Source organism: Biomphalaria glabrata, chromosome 4, assembly GCF_947242115.1.
Source record: "Biomphalaria glabrata chromosome 4, xgBioGlab47.1, whole genome shotgun sequence".
NCBI lineage: Eukaryota > Metazoa > Mollusca > Gastropoda > Planorbidae > Biomphalaria > Biomphalaria glabrata.
The window spans coordinates 12228521-12254819 of NC_074714.1; the positions used below are offsets into that span (position 1 = coordinate 12228521).

At 35.3% G+C, this 26299-nt stretch overlaps 1 protein-coding gene across 4 annotated transcripts in view; it reads right to left on the reverse strand.

Annotated features, from left to right (window-relative positions):
* Positions 1 to 26299, reverse strand: part of LOC106071376 (atrial natriuretic peptide receptor 1-like) — a 595276-nt gene that overhangs the window by 376050 nt on the left and 192927 nt on the right. Inside the window, exon 1 of one of the 4 annotated variants that reach the window (XM_056027449.1) lies at positions 19544 to 19687. The exons of the other annotated variants lie outside the window; for them this stretch is intronic. The gene's annotated coding sequence lies outside the window, so the exon portion shown is untranslated. Of the gene's footprint in view, positions 1 to 19543; positions 19688 to 26299 lie in introns of those variants that run through there. 4 annotated transcript variants of the gene reach the window in all.

Below are 26299 nucleotides of genomic sequence, written 5' to 3' on the forward strand. Positions count from 1 at the left end.
CTAAACCCATTCCTTAAACTTTTTTTAAAAATCAGATTTTATTTATTTTTTGTTTAGTGCCCCCATCCGAATAAAAGAAGCTTATTTTTGTGCGTTTTGTCTGTTGGTCGGTCTGTCCGTCACGATTAGATTTAAAAAACTAGAACTCTAAAAGCTATTGAAAATCTGATTTACCCTTTAATGTTCCTCCCATAACATCTCAATAGTTTTAAGTATCTAAAATTGATTGTTCCGGATTTTTGTGTGCAAAACTAATCAACGCCAACAAATGTTTGTTTGCTCTTCTAACTTATATTACATTCAATTTCCATGCTTAAACGTTGCAAAAACACATTATCAATAATATGTTGTTCCGTTTTTTATGTAAATAGCATATTAATGCTAAATCATAATCTCTATACTGACTTATATTTCATTAAGTGTAAAAATGTTCCGGATATTGTTTTATAAAACATGAATTATGCCTAATGATTGTTTGAAATCGCATAAGGCTTTTAAAAAAAGTAATTTACTAGAATTGATTACTGAAAATTACTTTTTAGACATTTAATTTTCTTGTAAAACATAACATAGAATTTTTGTAATCGATAAAGAAAGTTCCGGATTTTGTTTCTTACAAATCGTCGTCAGAAATTTCCGAATTTATTTAAAAATCTACTAACGCGAAATAATTGTTTGAACTCCCTCTTCTAATTAATAAACAAATAATCTTCTCATTTACGAAATAATGTTTTTACGGATTTTTATGAAAAATATTTTAACTCACTACTCTCTTACAGTACATTTAACTTTCTACCTAAAACATTAAAAAATCTAATTATCGTTAATATTATGTTCCGATTTTTAAGGAAAACAGAATCCAAACACCAAAGTAAGGTATGAAAATCTCTCCACGTGGCTGTAGTACATCTAATTTTTATACGAGACCATCCAAAAAATTTAATTAACGGTATTACATTTATCTGAAATTCTCTTTTTCTTTTACTATTTATACAAACATCCGGAACAATCTATTATATAAACTTTTCAACTGTGTTCATACCTAAAAATTATTGCGATGTTTTGAAACGTAAAATAAAGGTTAATCAATTTTTAATAACTTTTAGTTGTTTTTTTTTTATATCAAGATAACGGACAGACCGACTGACAGACAAATCGCAAAAACAATGTGGCTTTGATCCTTTTTAAATAATATCTATTAGAACTCAGTGCACCAATGTCTATGAACCCTCGTTAAATATCTCGTGTAAATAAAGATATTTTTTTTTTTATGGTACCGGTACTAGCCTATTGTGAGGAAATGGAATTTTTTTTCTTTGACGTCATATGAATGGACTCTTTAAATGTAATGTTAAAAGAACGCACTCGGTGCACCAATGTCTATTAACCCTCGAAAAAATTGCTTGTATTAATGAAAACATATTTTAGTCTAACTAAGCCGTGTGACGTAGTGTTTTTTTTTCCTTTGACGTCATATGGAATGAATTCTTTAAATGAAATGCTAAAAGAACGCACTCGGTGCACCAATGTCTATTAACCCTCGAAAAAATTGCTTGTATTAATGAAAACATATTTTAGTCTAACTAAGCCGTGTGACGTAGTGTTTTTTTTTCCTTTGACGTCATATGGAATGAATTCTTTAAATGAAATGCTAAAAGAACGCACTCGGTGCACAAATGTCTATGAACACTCGATAAAAGGCTCGTAATGATGAAGGCGATTTTTATTCTAGCTAGGCCGTGTGACGTAGTGTTTTTTTTCCTTTGACGTCATATGGAATGAATTCTTTAAATGAAATGCTTAAAGAACGCACTCGGTGCACCAAAGTCTATGAACACTCGGATAAATGGCTCTTATAGATGAAGGCGATTTTTAGTCTAGCTAGGCCGTGTGACGTAGTGTTTTTTTTTCCCTCTGACGTCATATGGAATTAATTCTTCAAATGAAAAAAGAACTCGGTATAGTAATGTTTATTAAGCCTCGTTATGTGACTCGAGTTTAAAAAAGGAATGATATCTTGATTTAGATCTAATCTAGATTTTTTTAAAACTAGATCTAGATTTTTATTACAGTATATCTAGATCTGGATTTATATTCTAATTAAAATTATTTTAGAGTCTAGATCTAGAATTTCTAGATCTAGTTTAGACTAAAATAGACTAGATTAAGATGTAGAATTTCAATTTCTAAACTTAAAGTGTAAAAAAAAAGTGTAGATTTTCATTTCCAAACGTTTTGATCAATATTGTAATGTTTTAATATACTAAAACTAATCTACTATTTTTTTTATTAAATTTAAATTTAAATTTACGGCAAATGAATCTTTGAAACATTATTACTTTTGACCATCTGATGGCTTCCTGGTCGTGCCGTTTGCGCGCTGGACTGTCGTTCAGATTTATGGACGGCCCAGGGTTCAAACCCTGCCCGCTCCCATCCCCCGTCGTCCTGCGGGAGGTTTGGACTAGGAAGTAATTATCTTCAACTCTGAAGGAACATCCGAAACGTGTAAAACATTTTACATCAAAATTAAATCACCTCTTGAATATTATTTGCGAATATGCAGATCCGACAGGGATCCGACTTCGACGGGGGCCGCCTCTGAGTTTGTGTAACACAAACTCTCTTTGTAATCTTGTTATTTTGTGTGTTCGTATTTATGCATAGTTTGAAAACATCGTAATGATTTCATGTGAGGGGCTAAGCCTGGGGATCTTAAAATTTAAATAATGTTAATATAGAATTAAAATCTGAGTTTATTGATGTCTCAATATAGAGACTGTCCGAAATAAATTATGGTGTCCGGAATCAAATAATGTGGGTCAAATGTGTCCGAATTAAATGAAAACACACGGCCTCTTTGACCTTAAATATAATAACAAATATAGGTTAGGGTTACAAATATAAGTAGTCATCCTTATTCTCCTTAAACTAAAGAAGATTTTGATACGTCATTTTCTTTTCTATGTCAAACCATTGTAAAATAATGCGCTGTCAAAGTCAAACTTTCAAATTTGGGCCTATAGGTGTCCGAATAGCATAAACTACTCTATATGTCCTCTGTTTGGATGAAATATCGGTTCATCCTAATGATCGAACTAAAGTAGTCAAGAGTTCGACAACTACAACTCAAAGTGTTGTCTCCAACGTCTTCCAATATTTACATCCAGAGAGCGTAGAATTTGGAAATAATCAAATATCGAACGAGCATAAGAGAAGATGATGGATCATTCTCCAGCAATCTGCATACGAGATCTATTTTATTTTGTCAAACGCATGTTATGATATCAATAAGAACCCCACCTTGTGTTCCGCCCTGCACCAGATAAACTCGAGATAAAGTCCGGCGGAGCGAGTTGACGCACCCAACACAGAAACTGTCCAATTAAAACAGAGTGAAAAAATGTGATTATCATGCAAGACATGTTTTATTTGACAAACATATTACAGCAGATTATAGTTCTTTTTTTTTTTTTACAAAGCTTAAACCAATTCTGTCTGTCTGTCTAGTGAAAACACGCATTCTCGGATCAAGTTGGAAATTTGCACAATTATTCATTGGCATAGACATGAATTATTTAAAAATAAGTAACCAATTACTGGTAATTAATAATTTTCTTTGATACCAACAAGGGAAACCAATCCTATAGTATTCACAGATATAGCTCAATTTGTTGGGCTTATACCGTTTAGTTCCCTTTAAAAAGTTATTAACGCCATTTCTTTCTCATGCATTCTCCGATAAAGTTGAAACTTTAAGCACTTATTTATTGTACCTTTTGATATCGAATAAGGCAAATAACTTGTACATTATTGATAAATATAGTTTTAAGGACGGAGTTCTTCCCCTTTAAATAAGCTTTTTTTTTAAAGGATTTTTATGTTTAGATTGTTAAAGCTTATATCAACTCTGTCTGTCTGTCTGTGTGTCTGTCTATCTATCTATCTATCTATCTATCTATCTATCTATCTATCTATCTATCTATCTATCTATTTATCTGTCTATCTATATATCTGTCTATCTATCTGTCTATCTATCTGTCTATCTATCTATCTATCTATCTATCTATCTATCTATCTGTCTATCTATCTATCTATCTATCTGTCTATCTATCTATCTGGTACAATTTATGTACACGTTATTTCTCCACACCCAATTTCGGATCAAATAGAAATTTTACAGAATTATTTCTTGACAAAACGACATTCAATGAATAAAAAAATAATTAGTAACTACTTTTAATTAAATATTTTATTTGGTGTCGAACAAGGAAAAGTAATTGCACTTGACTGATGCGGCGGCATAAATTATATTTTGTACTTTGTATAGAGAATTAGGTAATCGCTTAAAAGTTTGAAACTAACAAAGATAGCTATGAAACTTCTTTTCGAAAGCACTTCTCTGGCACAGTGGTTAGTGTATTGGTTTAAAGAGGCTTGAGTCCTGGAGTTCGAATTCTAGTCGTAGAGCATTTTGTTAAAATAAAATACATTAAAAAAGCTACCACGGTAACATTCACCCAGATATCCCCTTCTTTCACTCCTCCTCGCCCCTCTCAACTGGTCCAGACAAGTGATAACATCACAGCACATTGAGAGAGCTAAAAGCAAGAGATTTCGCTGACCCAAAAAAATTGGTAAAAATATTTCTAATCGCACAGATTTATTATTGTTAGTCTAGATCTATTACAAATTTAATTCCATGACTGATTCAAACTAATTGATACAAACTACACTTAAAAGTAGCTTTGTTTTTTAAGTTCTTTTTATATATTTTCTTGTTATATGTCTTTGTTTCAACCTTCCACAGTAAATTCCTTTAAGGATTTCAAAAAAAAATGGACCCACAGGAGCCGCTTTTGTTTGCGAAGGGGGGGGGTAGTTTTTTTTTTTTGTTTCTGAACAAAATATCATTGTCTACAAAAATAAATACACACACATCTCGACTTAAACAACGCACAATTTTTCGACTCAGAACCGGACTCAACAAAATGAGACAACATATGTTTCGGAAGCTCAAAATTGGGACAAACGATACTTGCCCTTATGGAGCATCACCAGAGAATGTGACCATGTCCTTCAAAGCTGCATACTCTATCTAGAAGACCGAACAAGACTCTGGCCCCAAAAGCCATTTATAGAAGAAAAACTATATGGAGAACTCTCAGAACTGGCTGATCTGGAAACCACTGATTTGAACCCTCCGACATGACACATGAGAACGATGAGAAAGAAGACACACACACACACCTACACACATATATATATTTAGTGAATGAAAACGTTTAGTGATAAACTATTAAAGCAATCTCATTGTTCTTATGTAAACGGGTGAATGAAAACAGAATGGAACTGCCTATCCGCACCTAGGATCAATTGACTAATAAACCCAGCTTTCCAATCCTACTAGCTGTCACCATCTGCCACTCAACGAGAGCTTCGCAATTCAAAGTAATAATCTTCCTATCAGAGAAAAGCTCAAAACTTTTTTTTTTTGGTAAAAAAAAAATCGACCCGCATTCAGTGTGACCCTCTACGTGGTGAAGGCATGAGGATAGAAAAAAGAGAAACAAACAGCCACCGTTATATCCGCTATTTAGAAAGCTTGTATCAAATCACTCTGTCTGTCTGTAGTCTGGTTAAAAGATTATTCACGTTATTTCTCCCAAACCAAATCTCGGATCAAGCTGAAATTTTGCGCAGTTATTCCTATAACCTTACAACACAAGAATCAATAAAAAAAAAACAACAATTAGTTAATTAATTGTTGGTAATTAATTGTTTTTTTTTATCTCAAACAAGGGAAAGAAATTGTACTTGACTGAAGATGTTGTATATGCTGAATTAGTCCCCTTTATAGGCCGTCATTTGAGGCAAAGTGAACACAAACAGAGTGGTTACCGTGTTGGCTTGAGAATCCTGGGAAGGCTTTAGTCCACGACTTGTAATTCAGATCGTTCTTTTCTTTGTATAAATACATTTAAAAAGCGATTACCCAAACGTCTATTTTGTATTAAGTTACTTGTACGAAGTAACTAGAACATGTTAACAGGTTAAAACTTAAACTGGAAAGTTTTTTGTTTTGTTTGCAAACTACAATAACGCATGCAGTATGACACAATTAGCCCTCTGTTGTTCTCAATCTACAGGAGATGTCCCTTCACCATTTTCTTTAACCCAGTGTTTCCCAAACTGTGTTCCGTGGAGCCTTATTGTTCCGCAAGGCCTGAATAGGTGTTTCACGAACTACTGGAAATAATTAACTAGAAGTCCACCACGGGAATTAATCGTAATAAAATTAATCAAAGTGTCCAGCTAAATACTCAGAATGTGCGAAGTGTTCCGTTAAGGAAATAGTTTTGGAAGCACTTCTTAACCCATGAAGTGAGTAGCCTGGCAGGGTATACTAATTACTAATGAATCACTATTCTTTTAAAAAGGCGTAGAATCGACATGATTCAAAATAATTTAGCAGCTTTTTGTGCTGGTTAAATCGAAAAAAAAATAAAAAAAATATCACATGCATTTTATTTTCGCAATCATGTCTTTCAAAATCCAATGTAAAAATATATTAGCTTCATTACAGTGCATTATAAAGGTTTGGTGTGAAAGGGAAAGAACTGGTGACGGTCCAAGCTTATTGAATGGAATCCATCATAATTGTCTCCCTTGAGGGCTGGCATAAATCACTGACATGAATAGCATGCCGAGGTGAACATTAACTGGCAGACATTTTTTTTTTCGTTTATGACGCCAGTGAAGTCATGCGAGGACAAAGCCTTGGTCATGTGACATTAAACGATGACATTAATAAAGTCCAGCTGTAATAACCACATAATTATTAATAATAATCGCAAGGCAGGTTTCTTTTCCCCTCTAATGATTTCCTTACAATGAATTGTATAATTAAAAGTGTAATTAATGCAGATAAGAACTTTTACAAAAGCAAAGGCTTTAATACAAAAAATAAACTTTTATTTACCAAAGTCTTAAATTATTTGTTTATAATATATATATTAAAAAAAGTCATGTAGTTAGGTCTTTCCTATGTTGTATCTATCTTCCGTCTTTCTTATTGCTTTAATTTTCTGATGTAATTGTGGTGCAGCCACAGCTCGAAACGTTACACACTTCCATTCATACTCTCTCTAAGCGAGGCCATATTTAGTTCTATTTTAAGATGTGAAACACTTCCAGGTCATGTGACGTCATACTTCTGCACAGATAGAGTGTCAAAGTTTAGAACTGCAAGCGACCTTTTTTAAAAAAATTTCTATGCATTACTGGAACATTTAACATCAGTACGATTTATTTTTAGTAAAAAACATTCTTTCTATTTTATTTCTATACTTTCCAAGAAGATAAAAAGATCTCACTTGCTATTACAATAAGAATTAACCAATTGGAAGTTAAATCTACAATAAGTACACGTATTTATTTAAATCTGGTGTTTTTTTTGGTCGAGTACTGGCGGGTCGCATGCAGGACTTTATCACGACACATGCTGCCCGCGAATAGCGTGTTGCCGAACCCCTGTGTATGGCACACAAAAAAGGCCGATTGTAATTTCCTCATAAGATTAATCTTGCACTTTGGGGAATTAAGAAATAAAAATGTTGAATCTCATATTGATAATATTATCATTGGAAATATTATTTCAGAACAAAACTTTAGTGTGGGTTTAACAGAGACCAATCGTTGAAAAGGCCTGAACATTGACCTGCAACGTCGTAACCTGTGGGCAGTTTAAATCCATAGCTCATGCCTCGTCAAATGTCATGACGTCAGACTTGAAATGTAGAATATTAAGGTCTGGAGGATTTGAGGGTCTGAAGGTGGCTAATGTCATAACTCGATACAATTCTTTTGACTGTCAAAAGAAGGGGCGGACTGGGAGCCTAAATCGTCCCAGCATGACTTACTATCGGCCCACATCCTGAGCGCCATATGATAGGTATCCATTCATACAGGTCGTCATACTATGTACAGTTTGATAAAGCGTCGAAATTTGAACTCATGAGTTAGTTGATGTAACGTAGTGTATTTCTACATAATAATAGACTTAGAGGCTTTATGAAATCTCAAACAAAAATGTACAGTACAAAAAAATAAAAGCTCCCCCTTTCAGACCTTGCAATCTATAGGACAGTTGATGTAAAGATCATATGTTTTCTGTGGCCCATGGTTAAAAAACAACTGCCTAAACTTTTACCCAACTAATGTCAGGTACCTATTAAAGCTAGATGGACTCAGAGGCACCCAAAGATCTCGAAATTAAAAATCCCAGTCTTCACCAGGTTTCGAACCTGGAACGTCGGTACGGAAGTCAAGCGTTTTTATCAATAATAGGGGGAATAAAAAAAAATGAATTACTGACTTACTGTCATTCAAAGTTGCACATTGGCGAAGGCTCAACGGCCCATTCTGAGCCAGCCCACTGTCCTTTGCCCGAATGCCAATTTAACCAGTCCGCCCCGGTCCAAAACACGTACCAGGCAGCCAGGCATTTGGATTGACCATTGGTTCATAGAATGAATGATGTATATATTTAAACTTGAAACTACCTCAGCCAAAACACTTAGGGCAAAAGTCTTAAGAAGATGATCGAAAATATTAAAGCCTATATCGTGACTAGAAATACAGTCGTGATGGCAGATATAATGACAAACTGTAGTCTACTAATTCTAGAGATATGATTCAACAAGTTTCTTTGATTATAATTTTAAAAAATATTTTCGTGAATTAGAGACAATAATATCAAGGTCGCTAAATTGAAATTCAATGCTGCCAACTAAAATATTATCCTTAAAGCGAAGAGCTTAGAACATCTGATTCTGAATTGCACAAAATTTATTATATAACTTATTTAAAAAAAAGCATAGCTAAGCAACCTGTTCAACATTCTGTACACAAGACCGGATACACCAAAAAGTAAACTATTTATAATTAACAATTTATAATTTTTCCAACATAGATTAAATATATCTCCAGTAAGTTATTCTGTTTTAGTAAAAGCACAAAACTATTTCATGTTACGAACTTTTGTTCGTTCGAGCAGATAAAAGATGAACCATTTTATTTTTACTCAAGATACATTGAAATGTTGTTTTTTTCCTTTTACACACCAAACACGTTCAGATGTACACCATGAAACATAATCAATGCCAACTGGGTCATCAATATCACGTGTTTTAAAAAGACTAGAATAATAACACATTTAACACATATACTGTGTGATGTTGCTTGTTCAGGCTGTCTTGAGGTCAACTATGGATGACTGTTGAATTTCAACAAATTACTCTGCAAGCGTTTGGGTGTTATTGTTCGGGTGTATTCCGTGTAGTTGATCAGCTATCCAGACAAAACAAACACATCGGTTTTAACAAGTAAAGAGATGTAGTAATCGCTGATGAACACTTATCATATATTTATTCTAAGAAAAGGCCACAGTAAAAGTCTCTGTCACTAAACACGTCATTACCCTCGAGGATTATATCGCTAACTGATTTTCCGGTCTCTAACCCAACATATCCCAAACGTCAATAGTCCCGTTCAATATGCGTCTTCTATGGTGCGTCGCTAAATAACTAAACTATAAATAAGGTGTCTAACAACTGTTACGAATAGAAAAACTGCAAGTGTTTTAATAACTGAGTTTTTGTTTTTGTTATTTAAACAAGATCTGAACCGTAATTTAACTTTGTCAAAAAATAGGACTCATGGATTATATATTGTTATAATGTAAATAAAATGTTTAAAAACTTTATATATAACAAGAAGTTTTTTAATTACTTTTATTTGAATACATTTGTGGGGGCGCTACAGATAAGAAACAGTATAAAAGTGTAAAGCACTTACGCGCTATCATACTTTTAATGCATTGAGGTACAGTGTTGTTTTGATATACATTTTTTGTAATACTGTCTCTTATTAGTGGAGTTAGACAATTCTAAAGTATACAAGCGATTGTTACAGTGTCAGTTATATATTTCTTGGCGCGGGTTCGACTCTTACTATGGATTGTACTTCTTTTTGTAACCAAACGAGGCTGGACAGACAGAAAGAACTCCGCAACGACATAAATACCAAAGTTAAATAAATGTATTTAAAATGCCTCTCTGTAGTTCACACTCAATATCAGTGTATTAAAAGTAAAGCTATCGCATATGAGCTAACTAGTTCCGCATGACCAAAGTCCGCATGACCAAAGTCCACTCTCAATTGCATTCTTGAGGTAGTGAAGGAGACGAAGATCAAACCCTGCGAGACAGATTTAAAAAAAAAAAGGCTATCCTGATCAGGCCTCCGAGCTATGGTCATCGAGTCGCACTGCAAGAGCAAATTGGCCGAGAATGGTGACCATGATGAAAGACAGTGGTCAGCAAATAACGAAGTCCATCTATCACACGTAACTTTGCTCAAAGTGTAGATCACAGATATCGATTAGCGCCCCCCCCCCTTTCCCATCTCCACTCCCCGCTTTAAAAATAAAACTTTCGACTATAAGACGTCTACCACAGCGACGTCCGCCATTGAGACGTGAGACGTCAATTTCCCTGACGTTCTTCCTCAAGTAGTTGCCTTTTTTTTTGTGTGTGACTGAAACTGTTCGCCTTGGGGAATGGGTCTGTATCAGTGTGGCCAGTCACCTCGGGCCATTTCTAACCTTTTTCACTCCTCGATTAAAGCTTAAAATACACAGTTTCACGTCACTATAGAAATACAATCTTTCAGCACAATAGTAAAGAGCACTGTAGGAGATAACTGTACTGTAGAACTAATCAAACAAAACTTTATCAAAGTCAGAATTCTACATTGGAAACAAAATATTGAAATCTTTTAGACCAAGAAAGTAACTATTTCGCATAGTTCTTATCGCATTATTTAAAGCCGCTGCTTCCTAGTACACCGGAATATTAAATTTAAAGCAAGCAATCAACGAAAGGAGATAACTCTAGACGATGTATATATTTACAGTTTTAAATTACAAAGACATGGACTTAGGCCTCAGCTATCAATTTCCATGGAGTCTTATCTTCTTAAGTTCCACCAGTTCATTTCTACCTAAACCTTAGTACAGACCATCGACACACTTTCCAGTGTCACTCCAGGTCCTCAATACAGTTCACAGCACGAAGGTGTACTGGTGCGCAGCATCAGTCTCGGCGCGGAACAGGGTTATAACAATATAATTACATCCCGCCGCTTATCCTTTTGTTAATCTAGTCGGGCATGTTAAAAAGAGACTTAAAAACTCTGCTGACTCATTGGTTTTCCTGTCTGATTCAGGCAGCCCGTTCCCTCCTCTAATGGCAGTAGGTAAGAACGAGCACGCACGACAATGTCCTAGAAGTAAGAACTAAGCCTTTATCTTTTATGTTTTTCTGGGTATTTTATTTGGTTGTGTTTTGTATTTGTAAATAATGCTTCAGTGCGTTATGTGTGATGGTATTTACTTTTTTTTTAAGTTTTCATCTCTAGTGATTTTACTAATGGTGATGCTCTGGTCGAATGTGAACATTTGTTCTGTCGCAATCAAGACAGAGAGAGACAGACAGACAGCGAGAGAGACAGTAGGCCTATTTGTGTGTGTGTGTTTGAGAGCGAGTTTATTAGTATTGGCGGTCCCGTTTTAATGGCGCAAGATTACTACATAAAATAAATAAGATATAATGAGATTTGGAGTACAAAGATAAAGAATTATAGTTACAAATAATTATCTAGACTTACCATTTTTCTTACTAACATAAAATAAATAAGATATAATGAGATTCGGAGTACAAAGATAAAGAATTATAGTTACAAATAATTATCTAGACTTACCATTTTTCTTACTAACTAGAATACATAAGACTTCATTAGACTAAATTAGTTAATTGGTCACAGGACGAACTGGAAGTAGAAAGATACCCAAAGAAAACCCGAACCATTTTTTATGTTCGGACCTTTCCAGTTCTGATAATACAGTCTCAAATCTGTCCATTCGAAATCAATGAGGTGAAAAGAGAAGTTAGGTATAGAGATATTGAAGTTTAGAGATTCCTAGAATATATTTAGTTTCTGACCATACACAAAAAAAAAGAGAAAGTTTATCTTTCGTGTCATACCAATGATCTGAACGTCGGCGTGTAAGTCCTTCCAATTCCCAGCAGACGGATCAGAAAATAATGACTGAGCCAGTCAATGTTCATCCCACAAGTTGGTGACAAGATCCAATCTATCTGTACCTACACAAGACCGCTATATTAGAACTAGATCAATCATGCGTCGGCCTACCACTGTTGCCTAGATAATATTTGGGCTAAAGACTCACCCTCCAGCTAAATTTGGTTCTGAGCGTCTGTAAGAAATATTCTCTCGGTGTTCAAATTGTGTGTGCCATTTTTTTCTACCTTCTTTATTCAACGAGCCCCAACAATTCCCCCCCCCCCTCTTTTTTTTTTCTAAGTCCTTATTCTACCACAAACCAGACAAAAGTTTCCTAGTATGGCCATTTGTGTAAAAAAAAATGGGGGAGGGCCTCTCTCTGGACCATCGTGATGGCTACCAAAACTCATGCTTCAGAATGTGTTCCATACTTCGAGCCTGAGGCAATGTCCGTTGTGTCCAGTCACTTAGGGCTAATCATGTCCCGAACAAGAAAAACTACTTGGAATATTATTTCTACATTTTGTATTTCCTCACGATCAATAGTTTGTTTTCTTCGTGTTCCAGATTTGTTTTTTTACCCAAACACAGGCACATATATGTAGTGGTAAGAATAAAACGCGCAAAACTTGCACTTGGTTGAACTAGAGTTCGAAGCCTCATTCTGTCATTTTATTTAAAACATAAACCGCCGCGTTTTTAAAGCGGAAGTTGAGAAATGAAAACTTCAAATGTTTTCAAAAGATGTTTGGACACAACTATTTTGATTTGGCTTAGACCCAAAGTTTTGTTGTTATGGAATATGTTCATTGTACTTTTGATTTTTTTGGGGGTGGGGGGGGGGAGGGGGAAGGGTTAAGCATCTACCTCCTATGGAATTGGACGAGTGTAGTTGTTTCCTGAACTCCTTTATGTTTACTTTATTAATGGATGACAGCGAATTTGATTTCATGTATTTGAGGGAATGGAGGGTTTAACATGGAATTTGGTAGGTTGTAGTTTTGCTTTATTTTATTTATTTTTTTTTGGGGGGGGGGTTGATCATCAAGTCCCACTCCGATGGAAATTTGGTGACGGCAGCTCGTTTTTTTTTTTAATTTTTTGCGGAAGAAGAGGGGGAAGAATGAGTCTTAAACCAACGTTTCTTGTTTACCCTAATGGAAAACTAAGTAACTGTCATTTTGCTTTAGTAATTTTCTTTTTTAGGGGGATAAATCTTGGAATTCGATAACTGTAGTTTCGTTTTGGCATTCATCATGCATTTGTGTGAAGTGAATGAATGGAACCAAGCGAATGTTAGGAAAACAGGTCAATGGGTGAAGGGTTTCATTTCGGGGATGGGGGGTTGAACAAAAAACTCCCCCCCCCCTGGATACATCAATGTTTTTTCTATGTTATATCATATATATCGTTTATGATTAACATTTTGTTTCTTAATATATTAAAACTTCGTCGAGTGAGGTTGTTTTTAAATTTCCTCCGCTGTTACTTGAGGTATCAATATTTCATCCATCACCTGGTCACAGACCAATCACAATTGGGACATGCATGTGTTAGTAGAGTCAGAGTAGGAGACAGAAGTTAGTGTGTGTAAGAGGAGAAGATGAGTGTTCTAGTGTGTGTAAGAGGAGAAGATGAGTGTTCTAGTGTGTGTAAGAGGAGAAGATGAGTGTTCTAGTGTGTGTAAGGGGAGAAGATGAGTGTTCTATTGTTTGTAAGAGGAGAAGATGAGTGTTCTAGTGTGTGTAAGGGGAAAAGATGAGTGTTCTAGTGTGTGTAAGAGGAGAAGATGAGTGTTCTAGTGTGTGTAAGAGGAGATGATGAGTGTTCTAGTGTGTGTAAGAGGAGATGATGAGTGTTCTAGTGTGTGTAACAGGAGATGATGAGTGTTCTAGTGTGTGTAAGGGGAGAAGATGAGTGTTCTAGTGTGTGTAAGAGGAGAAGATGAGTGTTCTAGTGTGTGTAACAGGAGAAGATGAGTGTTCTAGTGTGTGTAACAGGAGAAGATGAGTGTTCTAGTGTGTGTAAGGGGAGAAGATGAATGTTCTAGTGTGTGTAAGGGGAGAATATGAGTGTTCTAGTGTGTGTAAGGGGAGAAGATGAGTGTTCTAATGTGTGTAAGAGGAGATGATGAGTGTTCTAGTGTGTGTAACAGGAGAAGATGAGTGTTCTAGTGTGTGTAAGAGGAGAAGATGAGTGTTCTAGTGTGTGTAACAGGAGAAGATGAGTGTTCTAGTGTGTGTAACGGGAGAAGATGAGTGTTCTAGTGTGTGTAAGGGGAGAAGATGAGTGTTCTAGTGTGTGTAAGGAGAGAAGATGAGTGTTCTAGTGTGTGTAAGTGGAGATGATGAGTGTTCTAGTGTGTGTAAGGGGAGAAGATGAGTGTTCTAGTGTGTGTAAGAGGAGATGATGAGTGTTCTAGTGTGTGTAAGGGGAGAAGATGAGTGTTCCCATGTGTGAGAGCGAGAGGGAGGGAGAGAGAGAGAGGAGGGGAACGAAAATATAATCACTTATTGAAAGGGAATATCCTCATATTTACAGCCATATATCTCAAATACTGAAAGATTTACTCTCCATTTTCGATGCAACTTAATTAATTACCACTATCAAATTAACTAATTGGTTAATTTTTCATTGATTCATATATGGTCATCGACTATGGATAATTAAGGCAAAATTTGATCTTGATCAGAGAAGAGGAAGTGGGAGAAAAACGTGTACAAAATGAAGTAAGGAGAAAAATTCCACATTTCTCAATACTGTTGGATTTATCTCCATCTATCGATATTAATAAAAATAGTTAACAATTATTAACTAATTGGTTAATTTACAAAAAAATTGATTCATGTTTTATTTATGTAATTGTGTAAAATTGCATCTTGATCCGAGAATGATCCGAGATTTGAAATAGGGAGAAATAACGTGTACGATAATTGTACCAGACAGACATACAGACAGACTGATAGACAGCGTGAATTAAAATAAGCTTTGAAAACAAGTTGTATAGTTATTTCTAAGGTAGTATTGTCGGCGTTTGCCTTTTATGGCTGACAGCAGTTTTGTCAGGATCAAAATGAGCAAAATATACAAGCTGCATTAGGGTCACTTGAAAAAGTCGCTCATCATTACATTTCAGATGCGAGCACGATGCCCTGTCATTTGATGACCATTCTCGTCTCTTCTTCAAAGGCTAAGAACTAAATCTAGACCTAGATCTACCTTATCAACTTAGGACGTTTCATGCATTGATTAATTGATGCCACCATAATTATTTGTTTTTTAGCTTCATTGTTTACACTAGTGATGCCCAACCTAATTCGACCATTTTTATTTCCGACCCTCGCGTCGCTGGCCACTTAACTAAAAAAGGTACAAGAAGGAAATGAAATTGACCTGAAACAAACTAGTTAGAAATCTGTGGATCTAGTTCTTGCATTAATTAATGGGGTATTCGGCGGGCCGGAATGAACCACGTCGCTGGCCGTATCTTGGGCATCACTTGTTAACACACTCTTCCTGTTGCAACAACGTATTGACTCATCCGATGGCCCGACACAAGGGAAGTTATCATCACTCAAGGCTTGCCTTGAACTATTAGCATTTCTGTGTGACTTCCCCTGCGCTGAACAAGATCAACAAATTATCCTAGTTCATCAAAACGGTTTTTGTTTCGTTTTACAAAATCAATGCTCCAACTTTTTAAAACACTCATTTGTTCTAATAAATGGCTTTTTGTTTCAACTATAATTATAATAAAAAATTAATAGAAATTAACGAAGCGTTTTGCAATCTTTGAAAACAGCAACAAATCTAATGTGTTTCCATTTACTTGCACGCTGGCGATATAATTTGATAGAGCATTTTCTAATTTTAGTAATACATTTAATTAGCTCTAATCCGACGTCAAGAGACCTGAAAGAGTTAGCTCTGTACACCAGATAAAAATCATGGCTGGCTTAGAGGTTATACGCAGCCATGCAGACGGCCTGTTAGGTACAAAGATTGATTAATTTGTTTATTTGTATTGTTTTAAAAAAAGGCGACATTAGTTTTTGAATTACTTTATGACTTTATGCTTTAAGGTGAGTAGTTATAACCAAGCCTTGATGTTTTATAACTCGGAAATGTTGGGCTGGTATAGGTAGACCTAGCACATTAATATGCAAATCAGTTGCACGTGGAAATATCCCTATTGTATAAGCACTACTTCCGTCAAAATGTCGGATGTTGAAACCATATTGAAGACCAAATAGAAGACCATTGAAGAGATAGAGACTTGGAGATTAAATTGGGGATTTGGCTGTATGTATACGTTAGCTGCTACCGTCTATGTGTTTGAGCGTCTGTATAAATGCTTATAAATTATGTGTTCCTGTGTGTGTATGTGTTCGCATCAATGTTTACTGTTGGAGTGTCCCAGTCTACAACCCTCGTACGTCTCTAATAGTGATAGGTCGCCTAAAGTATCACGGCTTGTCAAGGGACACAATAGGGCACAAACCGAATCAGGCCGACATCGCTATAAACAATTGACCAGTGGAATTATTAATCTTCTCAGTCTAAGATCCGCGTGTCGTGCTGCCAATAGAGGGCGTCTTCTTCTTCGTCTCTTGCAGTCTATTCTCTTTATTTTCACAAAGACACACAGGAAAAGGGAGAGAAATGGACGACAAGGGAGAGAACGGTAATACAAGCTGGAGAAAGAGGACAGAACTCACAATCATCACTGACCTAGCCAATAACCGAATTTCTCATTACAGTTTATAGGCCAGTTCTCTTTTCTCTTCGGCTCTTCCTTCACTCTTTCTTGTTTCATTCTTTCTCTAGCAGTTTTCCTTTATTCTCTTTTTGTTATTTCCTTCTTACTCTCTTCTCTCGATCTCTTTTTCTTTTTAAAAATATTTTTCTTTCTTTCCTAAATCTCTTTTTTCCAAAGCTTATAACAAATGTATTTCTCCCACACCCACTCTCAGGATCAAGCTGAAACTTAAAGCAATTATATATTGTACCTAGCAAAACGATTTTAACAAAAAAATCAATTAGTCAATTAAATATTAGTTGTTCATTATTTCGTTTGATACTAAATAAGGGAAATAAATTCAATATTAACAAGAGATATAATTGTAAGAATTGTAAGTAAAATATAAAAATACTTAAAAAAAAATATTTTTGTGTGAAATTGCATCAGTTATTGATGCTTATAGCTTGCTCAGTGCGCTATGGTCCAAACACTTTTGTGAACCAGATGAAAGGAAATGGGGGGGGGGGGGGTGAGAGAAGGTTTCCGTGCTGTCTGTTTAAATGCAGCAATTTAATGGAAAGTAGGATAAATAACAAATAGATTGCATCCAGACAGACAGACAGAATCAGTTAATATAAGATTTGTAAATGAAATCGGTTAACATTTTGTGTACCAATTGGTTCTGACAGTTAATGTTAGAAACATTAGTAAAATACTAATGACCGAATGTGTATGACCTTGATATTTACAATGTGGTCTAATTGCATCCACACTCAACCTTCCACCCCCCTTTAAATAAAGTTAAAAGCAAGTTTAAAAGGTAATCATGCGTCTGTCACATCCATTTTTTTCTTTCCTTGATCACTCTTGGTTCGCCTCTCTGGTTTATATTCTGGCGGGAAAACCCACTCTTTTCATGGCTGCACGTGACTGGTCTTCTAGTCTGACTGTGTCAAATGGTTGTGTTTAAACAGTCAATATTTGACTAGATCTTCCAGAGCTCGATCTGACTTTATCTCACAGTGCCCGTCGGGCCCTTTCATTGCGCCATTTTGTGAAGTGCATCGATTTTCGTTATTGGAGTATCATTCGCGAACTAGATTTTGAATACAAAAGTAACTCTATAAATTTATGGTCACATTTAGCAGAAGTTTTCTCAACAGAAGAAACAATATTTGTCTCAATTTGTGTTCTCAAATACATTCTTCCTAGATTATTGCCCCCCCCCCCCCCTTTTTAAAAGTGAGGTAGAAATAAAAAAAAAAGAGAGTGATATTTCTTGGTTGCTATTTTGTGACTTCGTGCTCTCACCCCTTCCTTTTTTTTTTCTTGTTTGCTCGTGGACTATCCCCAGAGTGATCTTTCCTTTACTCCCTACTACTCGTTTAAACTGTTGAGGGAAGAAGAGAATTATATATATAGATAGTGGAATCTCTAGCTACGTCAAGAAAGAAGAATGACATTTGGTCGTTTGTTCTGTTTTGGTTTGCCGCAATCTTAATTGCCAGGATCTTATCTTGAGACACAAATGTACCACGTGACTCTGCCAGTCACGTTCACTGCTTCAATTTGTAAACAATGCATTTTTTTTCTTCAAATATTTAAACGCATGAAGAACATAAAATACTAGATAATGAAGATTATAAAGATACTGTTATTAGATGCAGAATGACTTAATTACAATTTTTACTGTTGATATTTGATGTTTGCATTATTTTAAAAGGATGGTTACACTATATATATTTCCAAATGTGAGTACTACAATAGGTCTACTTGGTTTTAATATTTGTATTGATATACGTTTATATCATTATTTATGTAAAATATTTAGTTTTATTTTTTGCTTTGTTAACGTTAACTCTGAATTACTTAATTGATTGGATCTCCAGGTTGGCCTTTTAAATAAAAATGATAATGTTATTTGAGAACTATTGATACATTTGTTAACATAAACCTTTCTTTAACAAATAATTACCAGGCATATCTAAGTACAGCTGATTACAATATGTTGATCTCAATATATCGCGCTTTTTTTTTCTTTTTTTGCAAACATAATATATGATTGTGGCGCTTCGGGAAGACACCAGGCACATAACAGAGAGAGAGAGAGAGAGAGAGAGAGAGAGAGAGAGAGAGAGAGCTAATCAAATTATGTATTTGAATTTTCATTTTTATTATTAAGCACGAGGTTTGTCTGAGCTCAGTGGGAAGTTCCTGAAACGAACATTGATGTCATTTCAATGCAATAGCTCAGTAATACCCAAACTAAAGCCCGCGGGCTGTATCCGGCTAGTTTCATTATATAAAAGACCATACGCATTACTGTACAATATAACGTTCAAAGATGTTTGTTCTATGTTTCTCTATCACTTATTTCCATTTCACACTCACACACACACGCTCACACACAAGCACACACACATTCACTCACACACACACACACGCACACACTCACAGTGTATATTTAGAGAATGTATGATTACAGCCAATGCTAACATGGATGCGCAGTGCTTCAAGAGAAAGTGTTTAGCAGATTCACTTGTTTGGGTGCGTGTTTTGAGACATTTGAGGCTGGTTCGTGTCTTGACAAAGATAGTAAATGCCCCTTGTAAAATATTGTTACTACTTAGGAGTGAACTCAAGAAAGTAACTCACCGATTCTCAGGTCGCCGATATCCTTCTCTTTGCAGAAGCCCAATCCAGCTATGAACAGTCAATACACCCAGTAAAAAGAAATAATTCCACAGTACTCCTAACGACATGTACATATCCCGAGTCACAAATACTGATTAAAGAAAAAAACAACAACAATCCTCTGTCGAACAAGTCAACGACCATAACTCCAGTTACTGAACGCATCAACACAGTCGCTCAGGTCAGCTTCACCCCACAGCAGAAGCACAATTTCAAAAAGTTCTCACGTGGACAAAATGGTTAGTCGAGGGAGGGGGGGGGACAGGTTTACAACAATATTATATTACAATGAAGTGTTCTAATGTCATCAGGGTAAAATAGTAGGATAAATGATAACTGGCGATACTGGAGAGTCGAACTTATACCTAATATACATCAATATTTCTTAGAATATACGAACATTACCATACAGAAGGGAAAGGAACACATCAATAATCTCGCACACAGAAAGACACACTAAGTTTCTGTTTCTGTCTATTATTTCAATTTTGTTTTCTCTTTCAATCTTTGATTTTTTTTTAAAATCTATTTTGGTTTTTATCTTTTCACTAAGTAATTTCATTCATTTCGCATGCTTCCATCTGAGATGTTTCTTATGAACAAGGAATGTAAACTAGCAATTCATTCTTACATTTGTTTTGTTTAGCTTCCACGTCATATCGCGTCTTCGCAGCTTGTGCCTTTTACAATTTCTTTTGAAGCTAGAAACAAATAACAAACAAATAAACATTTAACAAATTAGCAAAAGTGATCTACACAATTCTGTGTTGCGCACCTAACTTTCTACATAATCTGAACTTGAATCAATCCAAGCCAGCAGAGAGATAAATAGAAGAAAAAAAACAAATACAATTCCTGAACACTAAATTAATGAAAGTCATTAATCTTTATTACAGTTTTTGTTCTCTCCCACACTGAAAGAGTTTTTTCCTTTCTTCTCTTCGCAGCTCATTTTGTGTTGAGAAAACAGACCTCTTGAACAAAAAAAAAAAAAGATATTATGTCTCATGGCTTGAGAGCACGTCTCTGTCGAGGACACAGATTTAAAATGGACGGGACAAATCATTCTAATTAATCGTAATTGCAAAGTTGTGATGGGTGATTAAAAGAAAAAGGTTTCATGAGTAAAAAAAAATAAAAAAATTTCGACATTAAAAAACAACAACACAAGACGCTTTGTATTGAAACATTTCGTTGATGGCATAAAATAATTGCTTTTCTTTTGTAATAATTGATCTTGTCGATTATGCCATTTCTATTTTGTTTTAATCATGGAACTTTGTACAAAACTTTTTTAAGAAACATGGACATATTAACATTGTTTTTATATGAATGTCTAGGCAGAAAGAGAGGCAACACTTTCAAGGGAACGTCAGACTCTAAGGCGGCAGCAAATTGCCAATACTGAAATCGAGGAGAGCTAACTGGTCAAGAGAAAAACACTTGTGATAATCCTTAGTTCGACCAGGTTCAATTTCAATATAGATGTGCTCCTTACCGAAATTAGATGTTTGCATGGTGACGCCAATCGGCGATCTTTCTCTATCTACATTTAATTAGCACAGCAAATTCTGCTTCAATGTAAGTTCAAAAATACTAAAAGAGTTTTGTTTAAATCTTGACAACTATAGTTCCCTTGTCACTTAAATAGGATATGTGGTCTTTTATTTGCAGCTACTGTGATTTCACTGAAATAGGATATGTGGTCTTCTATTTGCAGCTACTGTGATTTCACTGAAATAGGATATGTGGTCTTTTATTGCCGCTACTGTGATTTCACTTAAATAGGATATGTGGTCTTTTATTTGCAGCTACTGTGATTTCACTGAAATAGGATATGTGGTCTTTTATTTGCAGCTACTGTGATTTCACTGAAATAGGATATGTGGTCTTCTATTTGCAGCTACAGTGATTTCACTGAAATAGGATATGTGGTCTTTTATTGCCGCTACTGTGATTTCACTGAAATAGGATATGTGGTCTTCTATTTGCAGCTACTGTGATTTCACTGAAATAGGATATGTGGTCTTCTATTTGCAGCTACTGTGATTTCACTGAAATAGGATATGTGGTCTTTTATTGCCGCTACTGTGATTTCACTGAAATAGGATATGTGGTCTTCTATTTGCAGCTACTGTGATTTCACTGAAATAGGATATGTGGTCTTTTATTTGCAGCTACTGTGATTTCACTGAAATAGGATATGTGGTCTTCTATTTGCAGCTACTGTGATTTCACTGAAATAGGATATGTTGTCTTTTATTTGCAGCTACTGTGATTTCACTGAAATAGGATATGTGGTCTTTTATTTGCAGCTACTGTGATTTCACTGAAATAGGATATGTGGTCTTCTATTTGCAGCTACTGTGATTTCACCGAAATAGGATATGTGGTCTTTTATTGCCGCTACTGTGATTTCACTGAAATAGGATATGTGGTCTTCTATTTGCAGCTACTGTGATTTCACTGAAATAGGATATGTGGGTTTTATTGCCGCTACTGTGATTTCACTGAAATAGGATATGTGGTCTTCTATTTGCAGCTACTGTGATTTCACTGAAATAGGATATGTGGTCTTTTATTGCCGCTACTGTGATTTCACTGAAATAGGATATGTGGTCTTCTATTTGCAGCTACTGTGATTTCACTGAAATAGGATATGTGGTCTTCTATTTACAGCTACTGTGATTTCACTGAAATAGGATATGTGGTCTTTTATTTGCAGCTACTGTGATTTCACTGAAATAGGATATGTGGTCTTTTATTTGCAGCTACTGTGATTTCACTGAAATAGGATATGTGGTCTTTTATTTGCAGCTACTGTGATTTCACTGAAATAGGATATGTGGTCTTCTATTTGCAGCTACTGTGATTTCACTGAAATAGGATATGTGGTCTTTTATTGCCGCTACTGTGATTTCACTGAAATAGGATATGTGGTCTTCTATTTGCAGCTACTGTGATTTCACTGAAATAGGATATGTGGGTTTTATTGCCGCTACTGTGATTTCACTGAAATAGGATATGTGGTCTTCTATTTGCAGCTACTGTGATTTCACTGAAATAGGATATGTGGTCTTTTATTGCCGCTACTGTGATTTCACATAAATAGGATATGTGGTCTTCTATTTGCAGCTACTGTGATTTCACTGAAATAGGATATGTGGTCTTTTATTTGCAGCTACTGTGATTTCACTGAAATAGGATATGTGGTCTTTTATTTGCAGCTACTGTGATTTCACTGAAATAGGATATGTGGTCTTTTATTTGCAGGTACTGTGATTTCACAGTAGCGCCATTGACCTGAGCACCGCGTCTCCACGTAATACCCTCGTCTTGAACGGCTCCTCTTTCCTTATTCTTTCATTCCACTCCCCTTTCCCTCACCTCTGTAACCTCACTCCTGCACTCAAACCTCCCCCCCCCCCCGACAGAGAAAGTCCACATCGTCACGTCACTAAGCAGACAAAAAGAAAAACGTATCGTTCTCTTGTCTCGCTTCAGAAGGTCTTCCATCACACTTAAGTCAATACTTCCAGTCCACACCCCACCCCCCTCTGCCCAGGTTTCTGGACACTCGATGTCTGTGGAATGATGACGCGACAACCAGGGCAAATAGTTGCTGGTCAATGTTTGGGTCACTTCATTTTATTACCTGCTTGTGTTGTCCCTTCAGCTATGTCAACGCTGGACACTTCCGATTCTCAGATGATTCTCTTCGACTGTTTTCAAAAGATTCAATTTCGTCTCTACCAGCGTTGACTTAATGTCAGAGAAATTATCCAAGAGCACAGAATCCTACATAATGCTGTCAGTTAGCCATCCATATTTTATCAACTCAAACGGTTATCCACTCCTGTATAACAAACGGATACAATGTCATCAAACGCTAAAGTTGGTTGATACTACGTGACGATAAGTGGATAAACTTACACAAAATTATTTGGTACTGGTGAGCAGTATTAAAGAGATGGAAACAGGTCTTACAAAATGCTAATTTTCCTTTCCCTTTTCAGACCATACGGTCTTTAGGGCAGATGATGTTAAGGCCATCTGTTTTTTGGCCATCGTTAACTCTTTCTCTCCGTAATTATTTTCCATGTTCTGACAGAAATATTCATTTCGCTTTGTGTTTCACTACCCTGTTATGATTAAACTTCAATAACCTTTTTGTATGTAATCAGGAAATGTTATATTAGGTATAGAGTTATAGAAGAACGCATGCTCTTTTTATATAATACAAATTAAATTTTATAGAACCAAACATTAATTTAATTTAATGGGGTCAAAAAACGTTGTTATCGTCAGTTAGGAGAGAAAGAGTTAATAAGTAGAGTAGCCAGCACAACGACCAACCACCTTAACTTTCTCCAACTAAAGTCAGGTACCCATTAGAGTTAGGTGGACTCAGTGGCGTCCTGAAAATCTCGAAATTCACAACCCCAGCCTTCATTGAGATTTGAACCCAACTAGTTCAAGTTACATGAAGCATACATTTTAATTTAGCATGTCACTGGAGTTGAACCTCCAAACACATTCATGCTTCCTATTGGATTGCATGGAAACAAAAGTATTATTATAACACTAGTGTCTACTTTGCAATTTTATTTTTTTTTAAATGTCTAGATATAACACTAGGGGTACAGTCTAATTCAGTGATTCCCAAACTGTGTTCCGCGGAACCCTAGTGTTCCGAAAGGTCTGAATATGTGTTCCACGAACTACTGATTTTACCATCACAAAAGAGATACAAGACACCGATAGCAAAGACAAACAGACAGATCATTAAATAGGAACAATCTGATATAAACTTTGTCACATGTAAATTATGAGTGAGTCTGGTGTGAATGTACATTTTGGTTTCTCATAGTTATAATGTTTTTTTGTTTGAAGTAATGCACAAATTGTAAGACAAATTCCATACGGACAATAAAGATTATTATTATTATTATTATTATTATTATTATTATTATTATAAAATAAACAACTAGTAGGTCACCACTCGTGAGTTAATCTCTCTAAAAAAATAATCAAAGTTTTCCCTAAATGCTAAGAATGTACAGAGTGCTCCTCTAAGGAAAAAGTTTGAGAAACACTGGTCTAATTGTTGAGGCTCGTTGGTTTGTAGCTCAAAATAGCTAGTACAACTAAACCGATGTAGGTGATAAGTGTCTTGTTAGTGAAATCAACTTGAATATTGCGTTTGTTTATAAATATGCATATAGCTTCAACTTGAAATGAGATATTGATCTAGTAGTAACAAAATGAAATTATATTTAAACAAAACCTAGACTAGCGGAAATACACATCTACGCTGTACGCGTCTCTGATTCGTCTCCCGTTCAACTCTCACACACGTGACTTCTATTGACATCATTTATGACAGGGCATGTCGTCGTTTCAAAAAACAAACTTTTCCTTTCTTCGTCGTTACCTTGGAAACTCACACATCCATTCCATAACACACACTAATGGCTTGCAATAAATATATCTTAAAATTAGTTGGCGCCAGCACCAGCCAATATAATGTACTCTGTTTCTATGTCTGCTAGTTCGCCTTGCTCAGCAGACGATGTAGTGCACATTGTTAATCTAATCTAAACTCCCTGGAAAACTTAGTGTCAACATAAATTAAAAACCTTTTAAGCGCGCGATTTTCTTGTTCTTAGTATTCTCCCCTTTAAAAAACAGAAACATTTAATTTTTTTGTTTCAAGTTTAAATGTCATCAAATCCATTAACACATCTTGTAAAGAGAAGATTGTTAAGACCCAAACTCATGAATAAACTATGAGAAATCCATTTGGAGTGTGGCTGTCTAGATCTAGTCTGCTACCATCATGCCTCGTTCAGCACAGTGCCACCTAGTGGACAAGTGTAGGGGCGGCCAATGGGACAAATAGTATAAAGAACTTTTACTTTCACTAGTGGTGGTGTTTGAGCGAATTGTGTTTCTTGGCAACAGTTCGACTGTTGAGATATCACCACAGAGCGTTTAAAAATTATTTTAGAATAGATGTTCTATTAAAATTTATTATCTTCAAATTCTAGTCTTTTAAATGTTTTTGTTTTGGTCTCCTAGACCTAATAGGACAAAATATTAATTCGATTAAATGGAATTAAAAATTTGAAAAACAAAATATGCGAAATTAAGCCTATATTTTTTATACAATTTGTTTATTCAAATGTAACAGAATGTATAAAAAAAAAAGTCAAATATCAATCAATATTTTTTGGGGTTGCAAAGCTGATGATTTCCTAATTTAAATGTAAATCGGATTTACATTTGATTAAACTAATTGAGTCTATTTTTTTTTATTTCTTTCTTTGTCAATTTCTGTTTCAATTTCGTTGGAACATTGTCGGAGATGTATAAAAATGGAGACAGCAAAAAAGCAAGAGCCAGTTTGTTAAAGAGTAGTGGAAAGTGTGTAAATGTTACATTAATCATGGAAAGTAATAATATCTCTCTGATTCAATAAATCTGACGCATACAGAGTCTTTGAGTTAGTGAGTTTACTATTTAAATAGGTATTTTTCCACTTTAAAAGACTTTGTGTGTTACAGCCTTGACTGGGAGTGAGACCAGAGCAAAGATATATCTTTTAGTTTTTTGTTTGTTTGTCTTTTGTTGTTTGTTGTTTTTTTTTTTGTTACAAAGCCTATATAAAATCAGTAAGTCTGTCTGTCTGTCTGTCTGGTACAAATTGTGCACACG